The 19,492-nt window shown below is 35.5% G+C and overlaps 1 protein-coding gene across 1 annotated transcript in view; it reads left to right on the top strand.

The window, feature by feature from the left end:
• Positions 1-19,492, top strand: part of KCND2 (potassium voltage-gated channel subfamily D member 2) — a 482,249-nt gene that overhangs the window by 393,207 nt on the left and 69,550 nt on the right. The gene's annotated exons all lie outside the window — the stretch shown is intronic.

Here is a 19,492-nt window from a genome sequence, read left to right as displayed (position 1 = left end):
TCAAAAACAGTAAATAATTTGAGCTTATGTTATTAGATTGTTTCTACCCATAACAGATACCAAACAGGTGTTGATAAACACATATATCAAATTTTCTCTGCTATTATAATATTGTCCCTTATTTGAGTCTATAGCTGACTTGGTAGGTAGGAAGATTTTATTCTTAATTTATGTTCTTCAGGCATGTGTTTGCCTTGTGGCTGATTTTCAGTAGTGGACAGATTTATGTAGGCTTATGTTACTTGGGTTTACTCCTAGGCAGTAAAACACATTCTGAAGGATTTTACTAATATTCATGCTTAAGCTTGTTATAGAACTAAGAAAGATAACTGGCCTGGACACTGGTTAACCTCATACCTAATCCATATTTCCATCAGAATGGGATCAATCTCCCTAATCAACCTCAAAGAAATTGCACATGTGTTCTTGATATTTTAGACAGGGACAAATTTTTTTCAAGAGGAAGAGTTATCAGTAGTGATATGTGTAAGCTCCAAACAGGCCAGAAATTGAGTCTGTTCTGTTTCTGCTGTATTCCCAACATCTAGAATATTTCCTGTATTTGTCCTCTTTCATGGTTTAGATGCAACCACTATGCAGAATGGTCCCCAAAACATGAAGCCGTATGAGTGACTTCATTATTTTGTGCGTTTGTTTGTTTGTTTCAAATTATTATTTAGATTCTAGTTAGTTAACATGTAGTATAATATTGGTTTCAGGAGTAGAATTTAATGATTCATCACTTACATATAACACCTAGTGCTCATCGTAAAAGTGATGTTATTATTTTATTCAAACAAATTTAATCTGTCCAGTACTTACCATATGCATAATGTCTGCAGGCTGATAGGCATAAGTAATAAACAGTTCATCACATATGTGATTGAAATTAGCATTATTTTCAACAAGCATCTCAGGTTTTCTTGGTGTTATTCTTTCCCTCATTTTGACCTGTTTTGGGGAGTTTTTCAACTTTGGCTTTATTTCCTAATATGGTATAAAAAAGATGCCCTTATCCATATCAGTAGCACCATCATGCATCCCAATATTCAAATTTTAAAAGAAAAAGTACTGATTTCTTACCTCCAAACAGAGAGTGGTTACTTGACAGAGTCCTAGCCCCAGGGACTTTGCTCTGGTATTCACTCTTTTTCATCATTATTATAATCTTTTTACTGCTTCACATCAAAATACTGTCCAACTACTCACTAAAATGCTTTAACTTAGGGTATGCTTCTTACACACATTCCTTCCACAGTTGTAGAGCACTTGATAGGCATTGTGGGATGGGTCTATAAGACCCAGCAAGAATGTGTTGAGTATTAGAAAAATACAAAGATGAATACAACTGAACCCTTCCTTCAAACTAAATACCAATAAGAGAGTTAAAATATATGCATGGATTGAAACCTTCCTGACTTTGTATGAGAAAATCCTACATGTGTGACTAACAGAATGAGTAGTGTCTTAGTCCATTTAGGCTGCTATAATAAAAATACAGTAAATTGGATGGCTTCTAAACAATAGAAATTTATTTCTTGCAGTTCTGGAGGCTGAGAAGTCCAAGATCAAGGCACCAGCAGATTTGGTGTCTGCTGAGAGCTCCTTCCTCTTTCATAGATGGCCATCTTTTCCTGTTGCCATATATGGCAGAAGAGACTGGGGAGCTCTCTGGGGTGTCTTCTGTCATAACACTAATCCCATTCATGAGGATTTTACCCTTATAACCTAATCACCCCATCCAGGCCCCACTTCCAAATACCATCCATCACATGGGGTATTAGGTTTCCACATATGAATTTTGGGCGGACATAAACATTCATTCTCTTGCAATAGTTCTTACCAGGATTGGATTTTTATAAAACAGGAAAACCCTAGGAAGACCTAAAATTCAGAGATGGTGAATTTAGATGGTGGAAAGGGAGAAAAAAATATGCCACCTGGAGGAAAGGGGAGCAAAGAAAAATGATCATTCAAATTTTAGAGATTGCACAGTTTCACTCTGAATTTGTCATGTCTTCATCTGTGCAAAGGTATGTAGATGGTATATCTTTGGACTATAGCTCTAGCAAGTGGATCTGAACTACCATATATCCTACACTAGAGCTGATACGAGCCAACTCCCTCTTAAAAACTCTATACTACCTTGAATCTGAGTCACAACTACTGATATAGATGACATAACCACGTGGTTTCCTTGATCAGAGACCTTAGTCCAACGCACATGGCAATAATATCAAAGACACCACCTGCAAAGAAGTATTTGTGTGTGGGATTATGTGACATATTTAAATTCTATATATACAATGGTGGAAAATGACTGGCAAATGCATGGTTGCCTCATATATTTAAATTGCAATTGTGAAACTTTTCTTTGATTAAGATGTTGTAGTTTTGATTGCATACCATGAGGAGAAAATAGTAAGTAAATTTGCAACTGTCCTTACACGTCAATCCAATGAGTCATTTATATTTAAACAGAAAACTAATTTCCACAAGGCAAATATAGCAAGAAAGATTACTTTGAGATTTTCTAGTTCCTTCAGAGATCACAAGGAAAAATTACCACCCTTCAGAATTCTGTAGGTTTACATGTGAGTGAGATATTATGGGTGGTCATGGTTGGTCTGTTATAAGGAATATAACCTGTTGTTATAGATACTTACCCCTACTGCAACATATGAGTATGTCATAACTTTACTTATATTATTCAGATTCAATTAACTTTTTAAAAACTTGGTAACTGGTATGCAAGAGGAAAGCAAGTTTTGATATCAGTTCAGAAGTCTTTCTTCCAATTAAAAGCACTGACCATTGTACATTCAGTCTTCTGAGTAAAATGTATACATCCTTTCTTTTTTTAATTTTCAAAAGGGAAACAATGACTGGTCATGTGAAGAAAGCTCCTAATCAAGAAAAATGTCTTTTCCTGAAATAAAACAAAAGTAAATGTAAAAAGGAATCTTCAATTAGGAACGGATCATTTATTTTCCCTATGCATCATGACCTCCTATTTCTTTCCAGTTGGTTGGATTTCAATGGAAATAACTGTTATGTTAAGTTTGTTTAACCTTAATTTGCTATGAAAACACAAACTGTGCCATTATTATTGATTAGAATAAGACTGCCAGCATGGCCTTGGAAAACCATTATATGCAAATGTGCAAACACAGATCGTTATAATATGAACTAAGGCTTGCTTGCATACCAAAGTGTCAATGGTATTAGTATAGTCATTAAAGATTTTTAGGAAGAGTATGTTGTAACAGGCTTGTAGTTCCAATGAAGAACTTAGAGTGCTCTTGAGTTTGATTTAATGATGTATTTATAAAAAAATGTATTCATATCATATAGCTTTTTTCCACCCAGCATTTAAAAAGGAACCATCCCACAAGCCTTTTTCCTAGAAACTGAGAGCGTTGAGTATCATTTTCTGTAAATCCTATTTTATATGGAAACTTTCTCAAATGATATTTAGATAAGGCTTTTTAACCTTAATATAGTTTATAAACGCAAGTGGGCTCAAAATACCTGAACCTGAATGGTAAGACTGGGGAGGGATTGACTCTCCTAAACCCCAAAATGAGTCATCTGTGCTGCTTCTAGAAGCCGAGGCATAAACCTCTCTTGTGTCTAAACATTTGCTGTCAAGAAGCAGTTTGTTATTCTTTTAAACACACAATATTCTAAGGTGCCATTAGTAGTGATACTCATGGCCACAGGGGGCTGAGGCTTGGAGTGAAGAACACAGAGCAGGAAAAGTAAAAGAAAAGAGGGAAGCAGGGTCTATGGATCTACACAAGCTGTTGGTGGATGGCGCTTCCAATTATTATAATGAATGATACCTGAGAAAGTAAAATAATATGATGAAAGGCTTCTTAATGCCAACCTATCCCATGACTGGGCTTTAAGCTTTTGCCTGTTGTTTGGACACTTTCTATAGAGTGTTCATTCTGTGTTACTACAGTGTTTGCTCTAGACAGAATTGGTGGGTACTTCATACATTGTTTTCATTAAATTTAATCGAATAAGCATAATCTTCTAAATATCTCTAAGCATTTTAAAGAGTGTTGCTTTTAGTCATGTAAAAGTCTTGTTATAACAATTATTATTCGGGGTATCAGAAAATTCTGTATAACTAAGCTATATCTATATCCCAGCATACCTCCCAAATAAAGAATGATTCAGTGACCTGATTATATTGCTTTCCTTACAATACAATTTGTAATGACTTCTTCTCTCTCTCTCTCTCTCTCTCTCTCTCTCTCTCTCTCTCTCTTACTGTTGTTGGCTTTTTCTATTGCTTTACAAAAAAAAAGGATGCTATTTATAACATGTCAGTGGAGGCAAACTGAGCTGACATATAAAATAGAAATATTTGTTCTTTTGTTCTCTTTTTTTAAAAATGTTTATTTCTTATTTTGAGAAATTTGAGATAGAGAGACAAAGAGAGAGAGAGAGAGAGAGCACAAGCAGGGGAAGGGCAGAGAGAGAGCTCTAGGAAAATCTAAAATTCAGAGATGGTGTTAGCACAGAGCTCGATCTTATGAACTGTGAGATCATGACCTGAACTGAAATGAAGAGTTGGACGCTTAACCAACTGAGCCACCCAGACACCCTGTGTTCTTTTATTTTGTTCTTAAATGAAGATGAAATTATCCTTCAAATTCTCTTAACCTTCCTGCTCCAAATAACTCAACCATCTAAATAAAATGCACCTATGCGCCAGATGATCCACTAAAACAAAAGACCCACAAGAAAAGATATGAGACCAGCAGATAAGGGTACAATAAAGATCTGAACCTGATCCTGATTTCTGACACCTATTCATTTTCATCAATGGATTCCAAAGACTTTTAGCTTGCAGCGACTGCCAACACATTGACTGATTTATCCGAATGCTTTTAGTCTAGGAAGAACTTTTAACATGTGGCCCAGCTTTGTTTGTTTATAAGGATGACTACCCAGGTATATAACTAGAACTGGTTTAGTGTAATCAGAAATCCTTTGGAGTGCTCCAAACAATCTGGGCCGAGCCTCAGTATGTAAAAGAGCAGGTTCCTCTACAGGATACCTAATATGTAAAATGACTGGGGAAGATAAATTTGTGCATATGATGGTACACGGTATGTTGAAAGTAATTTAATTTCCTCTTCTAATTTCTTAGAGAACTTTCTAACTACTTGTCTTAGGGAAATAATAACATCACTTTTCTTAATATTGGAATCCACTTTCAGTCCACATTGACCATTTTAACAAAAAGGAGAGGATACAAACGAGGTCAGTTTTTGATCAGATTTCATCAATCAGCAATAAGAAGTGCAAAATAAAAATGTGATTTTTGATTAAGTGATTTTATGCCTTCCCTACATGCTTGATATTTAAATGTTTTTACTTTATGAAATAACGGGACAGTTTAAAAGATGACAACTCCATGATAGTCTTCCAATTTCATAATGATTTTGCTAATTTATGATGAATGAAACTTTAAGAATGACTGCAAATTTTTATAAACTTTTACTTTCTTATTCAGTTTTTTTATTCTAAGAGCAAAACAGCTAGCTATAACAATAAAATTACAATAAAGAATAAAGAAAACAATGTAATCATTTACCCCTAACATTCTCCAGTTTCATTTCCCTGATGTAACTGATACTAATCTATGTATTATTTATATTTCCTCACTTTTTTCTATGCTCACAAAAAATTTTTTACATATTAGGGGAGAAAAAAAATTTTCTCTACTTTTTTAGGTTCTTTTGACTAGTCTATTAATTAAACTGACATAGGACAGATTAACCAAAGAAAAGCAAATTTGAGTCAGGCAATTGAAGTGTGTATGCCATCTTGAGCTAAGAAGAAGGTAGGAATCTGGGACATCAAAAGGAAGGAGGATAAATCACAGGAAAATGGGAAGACCAAATGTTTGGTAAGCAAATGTTTGGCATGCCATGCAGAGACAACTGGACACAGAGAGGAATTTGAATAAATAGGCTGAACTTCCCCAGCTTACCACACCTAGCCCCTACTGTTTGTAGCTGTCTCTGGTGATAGCTCTCTTCCAAGATCAGGCCCTTTACCTAAATTCTTTTAGGCACTTAAAGGGGAGCTGAAAAGCTCTTCCTGGGTCTTTCTGGCCTTGATTATCTTCAGCTCAAAATAATCCACATGCCAAAGTGTCAGGCAATGGGGCAGCCTGCTCTGAACCCCATCAGTACCCTTCTTTGAAACTCCCCTGGAAGTTTCATATAGTAAAACCTGAGCTGGTAGATTGCTCCATTATTTCACTGATTAGTCTGCTAGTCTTGAAAATAGGTCAGTTCAGTTAAAAGTTGTGTCTTATTTTAGGAGGTGGTGATGAACCTGGCCTTTCAAGTTAGGCTTCTATTGCACAAGAAGTCAAGTATTTAATAAAGCATTTCTACAAAAACAGAAGGAAAGGATGGTTAATTATTGGAACAAATCATAAATTAGTTTTTGAGCCCAGGGAGCAGCCAGTGAAGATTTCTATATATCAGGGCTGAAGCATCTTTTGTGGTTTGAATGTCTCTGATAATATCATCAAGATTCAGGCAAATTCTCTGAGTAGCCCACATAGCAACAGGCATGAAGATTGTCTAAACATGAGTTATTGTGGCAATTTCTCTGATGTTTATATCAAGTCATTCACAGTAAGTTTGCAGGACTTCAGGAAAAGGACAATTTTTTTTCTTAGTTATTCTGAGTCAAAAGTCATAAAAAATTCGAAGTTTGGAGAGTTGTACCCAAGGAAAGTAGAATTCAGAATCAAGTTGATTTACACATAGAAAACAAAACCTCAAAGATAAGCAGCAACACTAGAATCTGATACCCATAAAGGGTATTTGGAAATAGGTAAACTCTGCCATAACTTTCAAACCAAATAGTATCAGAATATTTACCAAATTTTCATCTTACAGTCCCAGGCCTCATACCCAGAAAAATAAAAGGGTATCTGTCTACAGAGAAAGTGAATATAATATTTCATGTAATTTGTTCTGGATTATTACTTTTTATTTTACAAGATCCATGAAGCCATGTTTGTTTTAATTATCCATATTTTAAAACCCAGGGACTCAAATACTGATAATATTTCCAGAAAAGTTGAGTTTTGTGTGGATGGCGGTGGCACTCCAGTTTATAAACTTAATTACTTATTGCCACTTGGTTATAATGCAAACAAGTAGATATTTAAGGGGATGATAGGTGGAGGGAAATAATCTTTGTGTAACATCATTATAAAAGAAACTATTGAGAAATTGCTGAAATAATCTGATTTTATGAGTTAGTTGGTTGACGAGTTGATAATCATTTATGTCTTTTTGTAGCTCTGCATTTAAAAAACACACCAGATATTTAAGTTGAATAAGACACATCTACTTCTCTCTAAGGCAATCCCAAGCTCAGTGTGTTTTACATGCACACCTTTCCTTGATATATCAGTGCACTTTTCATTATCTTAAATTGAGTTAATTCCTCATTAGCTAGTTTTATTTTACTGAGTCACATGCCTGTATAGCACCAAAAGAGATTCAAGTTCTCTGTTTTCTTCCAAATATTGTCAACAGCTTTAATTCCTTCAGGGTATGGAGGAGAGGTCTTGTGTATGCCTGTGGACTTGCTAGCAATAAAGCCAACATAAAATTAGTTAAGGAGGAAGACGGGGAATTGGGAGGCTTTCTGTACTGCTTTTACTAATCTAAAAGAAATCGCTGGAGTCATTTACTTTCCATTCTCTTTACGATAATTGACTCACACAACCCATCTCTTTTTCTTCAAATAGTTTTGCAATGATCAAACTAGATTGGATCTTTCTGTGGTTGTATCTTTTATTTTACAAGTACAGTTATTCAGATAACAAATGGGAAAGTTATCCATAAGCATATGCACACCCAATCAAGGATAAATCTACAATTGCTCCATTAGTAATTACAGGTAGTATTTCAATTATGGTCCATATTTTTGTGAATACCTGAATATACTAAATGTTAAGTTCTTGACTGGACAGAATTTCAAATCAATCAGAAGATAATATTGGAGGAGAGAACAGAATTATTAAGAAAACTATGATTGAGTACAAGTCTTCCAGAAATTTGAAAGGATTTTATTTTAAAAATTCAAGCAGGTTTGGGGCGCCTAGGTGGCTCAGTCAGTTAAGCATCCAACTTCAGCTTAAGTCATGATCTCAGTTTATGAGTTGAAGCCTCGTGTAGGGGCTCTGTGCTGACAGTTCAGAGCCTGGAGCCTGCTTCAGATTCCGTGTCTCCCTCTCTCTCTGCCCCTCCCCTATTCGTGCTCGCTCGCTCTCTCTCTCTCTCTCCCTCTCTCTCTCAAAGATAAACATTAAAAAAATAAAAATAAAAACTCAAGCAGGTTTGATAAGTATTCACACGTGAGTTCATCATGCCATCCCATATGATATTGTAAAATATTTCTAATTGGAACAATCTGATAAATTGTCAGCCATTTTTCTAAGTATAACAGTTTTGGGGAAAGGGGAGGGACAAATGAGATTTAAAGAACATTGTGATTCATGACCTTGAAAATCAGGAATGAACAGAAAAACCATAATCAGCAAGGAGAAAAAGTGAATTCCTACCACATAGGATTAAGAAATGTAGGGGCACCTGGGTGGCTCAGTCCTTTGGGCGACTGACTTCGGCTTGGGTCATGATCTCACCGCTTGTGGGTTTGAGCCCCGCATCTGGCTCTGTGCTGACAGCTCAGAGCCTGGAGCCTGCTTCCGATTCTGTCTCCCTCTCTCTGCACCTCCCCTGCTTGTGCTCTGTCTCTCTCTGACTCTCAAAAAAATAAGTGTTAATAAAAAAATTAAAACAAAAAAGAAAGTAGTCAGTTTTTAATACCTAATATGTGCCAGGTATGCAAATAGTTTCTTTTTGTTTTTTCTTTTTTAAGTTTATTTATTTATTTTTGAGAAAGAGAGAGATAGAGAGAGAGGGGGAACACATGCATGCAAGCGGGGGAGGGGCAGAGAGAAAAGAAGAAAGAGAATCCCAAGCAGGCTCTGCACTGTCAGTGCAGAACCCAATGTGGGGCTCGAAATCATGAACTGGGAGATCAGCGGGGTTCAAACTCAGGAACCACGAGATCATGACCTGAGCACAAATCAGGAGTTGGATGCTTAACCAACTGAGCCACCCAGGTGCCCACGCCAACTAGTTTCTAAAAATACTACTGTAAAAGATGCAGTTATTTGACTTAAAGAATGTACAATCTAGTACACACTAGAATAGTGCAATTCTGATAAAACCAGGCCATGAAATGTATGTGTTATCGTAGGTTACTCTTAGGAGATTCAGATTGGAGTTTTGCATCCGTATTTATTCAAGGATAAATTAACATATGTGCAAGTGAGAACGTCCCCATTTTCTTGTTTTTTGTCCAATTGTGAGATATGTGTAAGTTCTTGTAGAAGCATCTCCAATGCATACCATCTGGACCCACCCCAGAGTTTGCTAAGCTAAGTCACCACAGATAGCCTAGCCTTAACCACTAGGTTCCTCCACTACACCCAAAACCAAACTGCAGCAAAGGATAATGCTTCAACCTGCCCCTTTTTACCTACCACTGACAGGTAGTTCTCTAGGCAATTCAAGGGGGTGAGGGGAATCCCTCAACACTTAAGACATTAGCAGTAAAGAAATTTTAGGGCCAAATTTTTACACACTAGGTCTCAGTTCTCTAATTTGTCCTTTTCTGCTACACAGAAGAAGAGACAAAGGACAAGTGAGAGAAGAGTGGGAGGAGAGGGAGGAAAAAAAAGAAATAGAGAAAAAGAGAGAAGACTATGTAAGTCCTACAAAAGACTGTATAAAAGAAAATATGTCGCAAACTGGACATCAATCTACAATCTATGGTTTAGGCAGAAAGCAGCAGACTATAAACTTAGACTCCTTTCTCCCTAGTAGAGCAAGACTTACTATAGCAAAGAGAATAGGCTATGATTTCTCATTTTAAATTTGATAAGGAAAACCTGGCATGGCTTTTAGTTAGAGCAGTGTGATCCATTTACAAAGATTCTTAATTTTGGGAGACATTTAAAATTCTAGTAAAGGCTCTGTGCATGTATACAAAGTCGTTTGCATGCAACTTCAAGGTGGTCCCAGAATCCATGCAGCCATCCATAAATCCAAGTTTGGGTTAACACATTTTCTTAGTTGCATTGCTAGTTAATTATAGTAATGACGAAGAAAAATGTGAACTTTATGCTGTATGTAGATCAAAAACTAAGAAGCAACATATTCTGGGCCAGAGTAACTCATGTATGTAATAAGAATGGAAGAAACTACACAATGGATGAGATTAATGGACCTGCAGCCCCATATTCAGTTTCTGAGTGGTCTTAAGAAAAACTGGAGAGCATGAGAAATACCTCATGATTCTCATTTTATCTAAAAATATTAGAGTTCTTCAACTAAATATATCTAACCTCCTCTTAGTAATCCAATTTCTGTGTCCACTCAGCAGACGTGAATATACCTAAACTTGTCTCTTTCTTGAACTTCAGAAAAAGGAGAAAGAAAGAAAAAGTGAAGAAAGAGACAACTGGGCCAGACACATCCCTCCACTTGACCTCAGCTTCTTTCCCTCACAAGTAACACAAATCCTCTTCCCAAGAGTAAGAAGGTAAAGACGACATGTAAGACCAGAGTAAACTGATTGCACACTGACTGCCCCAAATAGAAGCACAAGGCACCTTTAAATACTTCGGCAACTAAAAAGTTTATTACCATTTCTGAGAGACCAAAAAAATATACATATTAAAATATGAGTGTCTCATATCCTCCAAATGAAATCAAAATTCACTGAAGCACTCTCAAACAATGGCTTACTAGAGAAAAAAAAAAGTGTTAAGAATAAATTTTTCATGGGAGAAAGTTGTGCATTTAACCAGTGTGCCTGTTATCCAAATGAATGGATTTTCTTCCTTGAAAAATTTCACACATCAATGGTAACATAAAGTTCAGTAATTATCTTCTATCTTCTATATTTCTAACATTGTGTGATGCAGTGATTCTTCTATGTCAAGATATAAAGCAGGGGATTGAACAAAATTAACACACACATTTCACTTTGGTCATGATCTGAGAATATCTTTTTTGCCCAAGTGAAAGCCCTGGGGGCGGTGGGGGAAGAGAAGGGGGCTTTCCTGAGAAAGGAAAGGTGTCATAATAGGCCTTTAAGATAATTATCCCTGCACTAAAAATGCCAAAAAGTAAAATTATAATAAATTTGAATAGTCCTTTTAAAACGTGTTTCTGATTTTTAAAATGTTTCTTACATAAAATAATCAAGATGGCTGGATGAATAGTAAAATTACATTGTATCAGTTTCAGGGTATTAGTTCAAGTCTAATAAAATTTTAATAGAAATGTGTTTGATGGCTTTAACTTACTGCTGAATGAATAGTATTCTGCAAGATTTGATAGTATATGACTCAAGAAAAGATTATTAAGAAGACATATAATGCACTTTTATAAAAGATATTTGCAGGAAACCATTAGATGATACAGAAAATCAATAATGCCCTAGTGCCAATTTCAGCAACATAAAATTACAGTGCTCATTGATATTTATGATGATAGAGGTACCAAATCATTTCATTTTTATCTTTCACTACATTGACGTTTTTCTTTGTTATCCAGGACCAGTTGCAAATTTGATTGGTTTCTTCTAAAAGTATTTTATGATGATCTTGTTTCTAAACAGCTGTTCTCAGGGAACTTTAACAGTCCATTCTTCCTAATTCAGTGCATAAATGGATTCGTAAATCTCTTTCCTTTTAGGGAAGCCATAATAATTGTAAAATATTAAGACGTTGAAAATGGATCTTAGCAGAACCAAGTGAACAGGATTTAATAAACAGAGTTTTATTTCCATGAGGAAAAAAATAATGATGGTCTAGCCTCATTATCTCCCATGTGTAAAACTGAGGTCCAAATAGCAATGAATTATCCAAGAGTAGTATTCTATATAGGGTACAAACAAATCTCTTGAGTTTCAACCATGTCCTTTTCCAAGGTCACCCAAAGTATCATACAAACAGGAGTATAGAGCTTACATTTATTTGGCTTCTGAAGTAACTCTGTGATTTTTTTCCTAACCTCCTAGAATGTCATTGCCAATGGACTTTAGATAAATTCAGAGAACTAGAAGAGAAAATAATGGATATGATGAAACACTGTTTCTACAGTTTGCTAACTTAGAACTCCAGCTAAAGGAAAACAAGCAATTTGACTCCATTTGGTTACTAGGCTTCTGCATAGGTAGAGATACCATGAGACACCCCACTGGAACGCTGTCTAGGACTGCTGTCTCCAACTTGAAAAGGACAAAAAAAATTCCACGATTTCCCAAACCCTGAGCCTCTCTAACTAGAATATAGAAATGGCAACTGCCAGAAGCAAAGTCTTTTCACCAGTGGCTTGCATGAGTTAAGAAGTCTACAGCACTAATAAGAGGCTAAGAGAAACCTTTCAGATCTTATCCCATACTTATCCCATGCTAAATCTCCTTTTAATCATCTGTTTTTCCATAGTAACCAGTCTCATATACACTAACACATGTAATAACGGCAACGATAATGAAATATGAAGGAAAAAGTTCACATACACCCTCAATGAAATTTGTTTCAAAAGATGACTCTACTGTCTATAAAAATGAAGATAGGTTAATAGTATATAAGGATTTCTGTAGAGCCATAGGCCTCTGGAGCTTTGAAAGTCATAGATAAAATTGCATTTTGACATAAAAATTTCCAATTTTCTCTTCCATCCGGACTATTGTATCATTTTTCATGATCTATATATAGAGTTCCCTGGACTTCATCTTCCAGGTCAATCCTGAGAGCCAAATATAATTTTTACATTCTCCCTGGGTGATCCATCTATTGTTATGGTTCTTAAATTAGCAGCAATTGTCAGTGAGTCTCAAATCTATCTGTAGATCAGATCTGTTATGGGCTGAATTGGCCTCAGAAGAAACCAAATCTGTCAACCCCTTGATCTTGGACTTCTAGCCTCCAGAACTACGAGAAACAAATTTGTGTTCTTTAAATTATCCACTCTGTGGCATTTTGTTATGGTAACCCTAGCAAACTAGTACAAGATTCTTCTCTTCAGCTCCAGATCCATAAATATAACAGCATTCTAGTTATCTCAAACTGTATGCTTCATAACTTCCCAAAACCTAACATGTTTAAAATTAAATTCACTTTATCTCTCTCAAAATCTGCTTCTCTTCTTTTAGTCCCACACTGATGGTAGGCATCTACATCTAACCAGTTGCTGCACCAGAAATCTGGGAGTCTTCTTTGGTACATTCAGTTTCTTCACCACCATTCCTATTCAGTTACCAGATCATGTTAATCCTACAGATGTCAAGCCCATCCTCCTTATCCATGCCGTTATTTTTCACTTAAATGCTTCAGCAGACTCTTAACTGGTCTCCTGTCTGGTCTTGCCCTGCTCTAATCAATCCTTTGCACTGCAGCCAGAATGAGCTTACCAATATGCAAATCTTATTACATCGTGACCTTGCTATAAATCTTCTGATGCTTCCTCATAGCCTACAAAATAAAATCCAAGTTCTCATTATGGCGTAAAATGCCCTCCATGACCAAGGGACACATCAGTGTCACTGGCCTCCCTAGTCTGCACTCCAGACTTCCTAAACAACATGGAGTGTTTGCATGTTAACTGTTCCTCCTTCCATGCCTTTGTCCCTTCTTCACCTACCTAACTCTATTTTTTTTTCAAAAGTCAACACAGATGACCCTTGTAAAAAGCCTTACTTAAATGGCCTACTGCAGGCCAGCCTAATCTACGTGCACCTCTAATGAGTTCCAACAGCATTTTATATACATTAGTCCAATAATAGATGCTTTACCTATGGATCTAAGGCACTAGATTTAACGTCTTTGAAAAGCCTTGTCTTTGCATCCTAAGGGTCTCATATGAATTCAATAAATGTAAATTGATGGAAGAATAAATTGAGGAATGAGTGTAGGTTTAGACATGTTAAATTGTATCTAGAATTTCCTGAGGGAAAGCCATTAGTAGACCCGGTTATATTCTATGTGTCTGAGAATTTTTGTAGATAAATATTTTCAGATAAATACCCTAATCCTTCCAGTTATTAAATTTTCCCTTCTCCAATTAAAAAATTAGAGCCACATTCTAAAAGTAATTTATTGGTATGTCTTCCCAGTTCTACAGTTTCGTAAACCTTCTGGCTTCATGGTCAACCACATATGCCCATAAGGCCCAAGGCCCTCAAATTAATATTGCTGCGTTCTACTTGTATTTCACCCAGAGTATATATGTGGGGGAGTGTTCTTTTCTCAAAAAAAGTTAAATAGTAAAGTATGCCTTTAAAACAAAACTGATTTCAAAATAAATATACCTTCAGTGTCCATTGCTTTATAAAGTAATTCCTTGATTTTTACAGAATTTTTATGATGACCGTTTACTAAAACTTCATCTTATCCCAGCCTTGATTAAAAGTTTAAAAAAACAGGGTGCCTGGGTGGCTCAGTCGGTTAAGCGTCCGACTTTGGCTCAGGTCACGATCTCACTGTTTGTGGGTTCAAGCCCCATGTTGGGTTCTGTGCTGACAGCTCAGAGCCTGGAGCCTGCTTCAGATTCTGTGTCTCCCTCTCTCTCTGCCTCTCCCCTGCTCGCACTCTGTGTCTCTCTAAAAAATAAATAAATATTTTAAAAATACTTAAAAAAAATTTTGTTTTAAAAAAGTTTAAAAAAACAACAAAACAAACTTTTCTTATCTGAAGCTTTTTTTTTTTTTTTTGGAAATACGGCTTTATTTACCTGTTCTTCCTATAAGCCTTTCATCAAATGACAACTTATTCATCTATCTAGTTATTTAGAATCAATACAAATTGTTGAACTTTTTCACACTACTGAAGTTTAGTAACTCTGGATTTTTAACTTTATGATTCTTTATTGAGTTTCCCCTGTTTTTATATGGTGAATGCATGCTTATGTGCAGCATATGTCTGAGTTTCTGGAATATGTATAAGAATGAATCGTAGAGAGACTACCCATCTGCCACATACCTATTTCCATCTCAGGCCTATATACATTCAGCCAGAACGTGGATGTCAGGAATGAGAATGACCCCAAATGTTAGTATGCTCTCATGACACTTTGCTTATTCCTCAGTGATCTCACTTACCATAGTATAATAATGAGCTATATGGCTGTTGACCCCTTGGCTAGTTTGTATCCACTGATTCATTTTTTTTTTATTCCCAGCACCAAAGCACTAGCTCTTAGAGATGCTCAATAAATGGTTGTTGTATTGAATTGTTTTGGCTAGATAGATTTCAATTGCCAATATTGAAAGGATTTTCTACGACTGTGTGTGTGTGTGTGTGTGTGTGTGTGTGTGTGTGTGTGTGTGTTGTGGTCTTTTTAAAAATGCTTCCCTTTCTTTTTTGCAGTTAAAGAGAATTTTATCATTAACTGAAAATGCATTTTTAATGAATTTCACTTTGTTGAATTGCACTTTAGGCATCATGTAGTCCTACTGTGATCAGCTCTGCATCATTGAATTTAACTGCACTAACTTTAGTTTCTGGATGACTTTAAATTGTCTGGGTTGTAGCATTACCTGGAATATTTTCTGTCTCTGGTTTACAACTACATTCATGCATTTTAGAATACAGGAATTCTATATTGGTCACAAACTCATATTTCTTTAATAATGCATTGAATACTATAATCTGATTCATTTGAAGATAGATATATTTCAAAATAACAAAGATGAGTTAAGAAGTGAGCAAAAATCCTGATCAATGATTTACATCTCTCTTGAGAAATACTGTACATATATTTACCATGGTACCAGACTTATTTTCCAGTTTTCTTACAATATTTCTTCCCCTGTGTCTCTGGCTGTTTCAAAATACAATGACTAAAATGCTTACAAATCCAATTGTTTGATGATTCAGGATAGAAAGGAGAAAAGAAATCTGGGCGACTACAGTCTACATAAGAACTAAGAATAGTATCTTTTTAAAAAGACTTACGTGAAGCAATCAAATTTGCTCTGTTGTTGAAAGACAGAAACCTGAGATCATAAAATCATAAATAGTGCAGTTTGGTCCTGATTAAATAAGCATTCTGTTGATTCAGTGGCCAATCACTATGGAAAAATCAAACAAGTACATGATCACAGTAAGGTGAAAACTGTTATTCATATCTTGGAGACCCTGGCAGCGATCAGACTGTCAGGATCAGAGGATGACTATAACAAAGCCCTTGAAACTGACTAAAGGCAGAAATTATAGGCAATGGGCCTATTCTTTTTTTAAGAATTGATGGCAATAGAGACAGAGCTACCATAAAGATACTATGCGTAAATGGGAATATACAACATTTACATGAGTGACATCAGAGTGCCTGTGGTAGTCAGTCACCTTGGAATGAATCAGTTCCAGGGAAGAGTAAGCCAATAAGCCGAGAAACTCATAAGATCTAGGAAAGACTGATGAAAATAAGATGAGAGAGACCATTTGCCAGTCCCCCAAACTCCCTATTCAGCTAATTTTTGTGAAATAGTTAAGGACAGAGGTGGGTCTGCTATTGAGTTGAACTTCCATGACCATCTATAATTGGTGGTGAGAAGGCCAAGTATATATAAAAGATCCAATGCTGATCTAAATGTAACAAAAATTTTAATATCTAGAAGATAGGATGTTGGAACACTTACTTTCAGAGACATTAAGAGCATAAATTAGATGAGGTTCTTTAGTCCTTGGAACATCATCTCCAATTGTTAGATGTGATGTTAGTACTTTCATTTTTGCTTTCTAAATGCTAAGATACTCCAAAGACTAGTTTCAGTAGAAAAAGATTGCAATATGAATGAGTTCTTTAATTTCTAAGTTGACTAAGTTTGGCTTATGTTTTAAAAGGAGATTAAAGCTTATTTTCTAGGTCAGTAAGAATATGTATAGCAAGTGTTATTTTAGGGTTCATGAAACTAATCAGTAGTCCATATAGCTTAATCTGTGTTCCATCTATATATTTTATTGGAAATATAATCATTAATTTATGTGCCATTTTTGTTGAATTGTCAGTGCAATAGAGGGCTTTAATGAATTGAGACTGAGGCTGATCCTTTATGCCATTTATTGAAAATAAGCCTTATCTGAACAGAACACATGCACTGTGTTAGCATGGGTTACATTTAACTTCATTATGATTTCTGAATATTAACCGTAAGACAGTTAGGGGAATCTAACCTTAGCAAGAACATCACCTACATTTATACCAGAAGCTAAATAAGAATTGTGAATTTCTGATTCTGTATTGTATTCAATTGCATAGGACTTAGTACCAAAAAAAAACACGTGTATATATGTGTGTGTGTGTGTATATATATATATATATATATATATATATGTGTGTGTGTGTGTATCTATATGTGTGTGTGTATCTATATGTGTGTATATATATGTGTGTATATATGTGTATATATGTGTGTGTATATATATGTGTGTGTATATATATGTGTGTGTGTATATATGTGTGTGTGTGTGTATATATATGTGTGTACATATATATATATATTATTTCCTAGAGCTCTTAAGACATACACACATATGTGTATGTGTTTGTATAATACATATATTTCATTTTCTCATACTTATTTTATATATTTTATATATATTTATATTTTCTCTCAACAAGGACATACTCTGAAACAAAAGTCCAGCTTTTGGTATGTGTGTAAGTTTTAGTTCACAACATAGAAACTTGACCCAATTGTACTTGACTTTTGAGTTACACTTCTAAGGTAACAGTTCTTTCTAAAATATGTATATTGTTGTTAAACAGTAGCCCTTGAAAAGCGCTAAATGTGCTAGGGAATATAGACAGAAAACATGCTTAATCAGTTACATAGCTTACATAAGCAGTGAAGTTTCCAGATTTGTATACATTTCCCTCCTGTCTATATTATTCCATCTGCTAGCCTACCCTGAGGCTTCATTTTATCACCCTACTTGTCCTGTAAAGTTTCTTGAGATTTTTATTGAAAGAAACAATGAAAATGCAAATTAGTTATATTTTTCATCATAATCTTTTTTTATACTGAAGGATCCCTCTCCCTTTCCTGTTCCTGCCTTTGTACTCTACTTCCAATGAGTTTCATTGCCCCAAAGCTATCATTTTTAGGCTTCTAATATTGTTTTCTGTTCACAGGGCTTAATAACTACTTTTTAATGGATTCTGTTTACCTCAGAGGCAGGCATTTTGGAGAATTCAGCTTATATTAGGGCAGGATTAAAAACTTCTATGTGGCTTTGGGGGCTTCTTCCCTCAGAAAATTAAAACGGTTTAATTTTTTGACTGAAAAAGGAACTAAAATGATCCTTCTTAAAATGAGACACTTGGGATTCAAAAGAGATCACAAAAGAGACAGTCCTGCTGTCTTTAAATGCATAGGCAGCATATTTTATGCACATACTTACTTATGTTCTTTTAATTATTATTATGATTTTACCTGCTTAAAAAATGGTGACCTAATCAAACACTAGAAGCGGATGTCTATTGCTCCAATAAAAATAACCATGGAGTCCAGTTGTATATCGCCTTTAAGAGCTTCTTTTTAGACTTAAAATTTTCTCCATTTCTCTGTTCCCTTCAGTCATAAAAAGTCCATTTTATAAGTTATTTGAATAATGCCGAACTCAATTCCCAAAAAGAAGTCCTTTCATTTATTCACTTATACATGTGTTGCGCATGTGCCCCTAATACCTGCGTAGATTGACAGGACACAGAGAAGTCTCTTCACACTGCACCTACTGATAGGTTAAGACAGAGGAAGAAGTCAGGAGATGGTTTAAATTTGGGTAGACTCAGATAAGAGAATTAAAAGAAAAAGCTGCCTTTCGTTTTAGACATGATTCATTTACATGTGAATACTTGCCTCCTATAGGACAATTTAAATGAGAGCAGCCACTAAAACAATACTCATCACCTACAACAAACTTCTATAGTCCAAACAAAGCACAAACGGGGAAGGTACTGTGCTAGGAAGGTGAAGTAAAAAGAAGAAAAATGTATCATGCCCACCTCCTTAATATGTGTTTGGGAGGACAAGACAAGATTAATACAAATAAGCACTCTCTCCATTTTCTTTCCATCTTCTGAACCCCCTGGCACTTTACCAATATTTATCTCCTTCATTTACCATTATCTTCCTTGTTTTAGCTATTCCTGTGTACACATGTGATATCTCTGATTCTAGAGTGTGATCCCTGTGAGTTCAACAACCTGTGACTGTTTCATCCAGTGTAATACCAGGCAGCTCGCCTCACAACAAAAAGGTACCTAATAATGAAGGGATAAAACAAATTACAAGGCAAAACAACACATGCCAAGTGCCACATACATAGGATCTTCAATTAACTGTCATACTAGAGAGG

The sequence above is a fragment of the Acinonyx jubatus genome, chromosome A2, assembly GCF_027475565.1.
Source record: "Acinonyx jubatus isolate Ajub_Pintada_27869175 chromosome A2, VMU_Ajub_asm_v1.0, whole genome shotgun sequence".
In the NCBI taxonomy this organism is placed as follows: domain Eukaryota; kingdom Metazoa; phylum Chordata; class Mammalia; order Carnivora; family Felidae; genus Acinonyx; species Acinonyx jubatus.
Note: the sequence above shows the minus strand (reverse complement) of the source record. Positions and strands in the feature narration are given on the sequence as shown.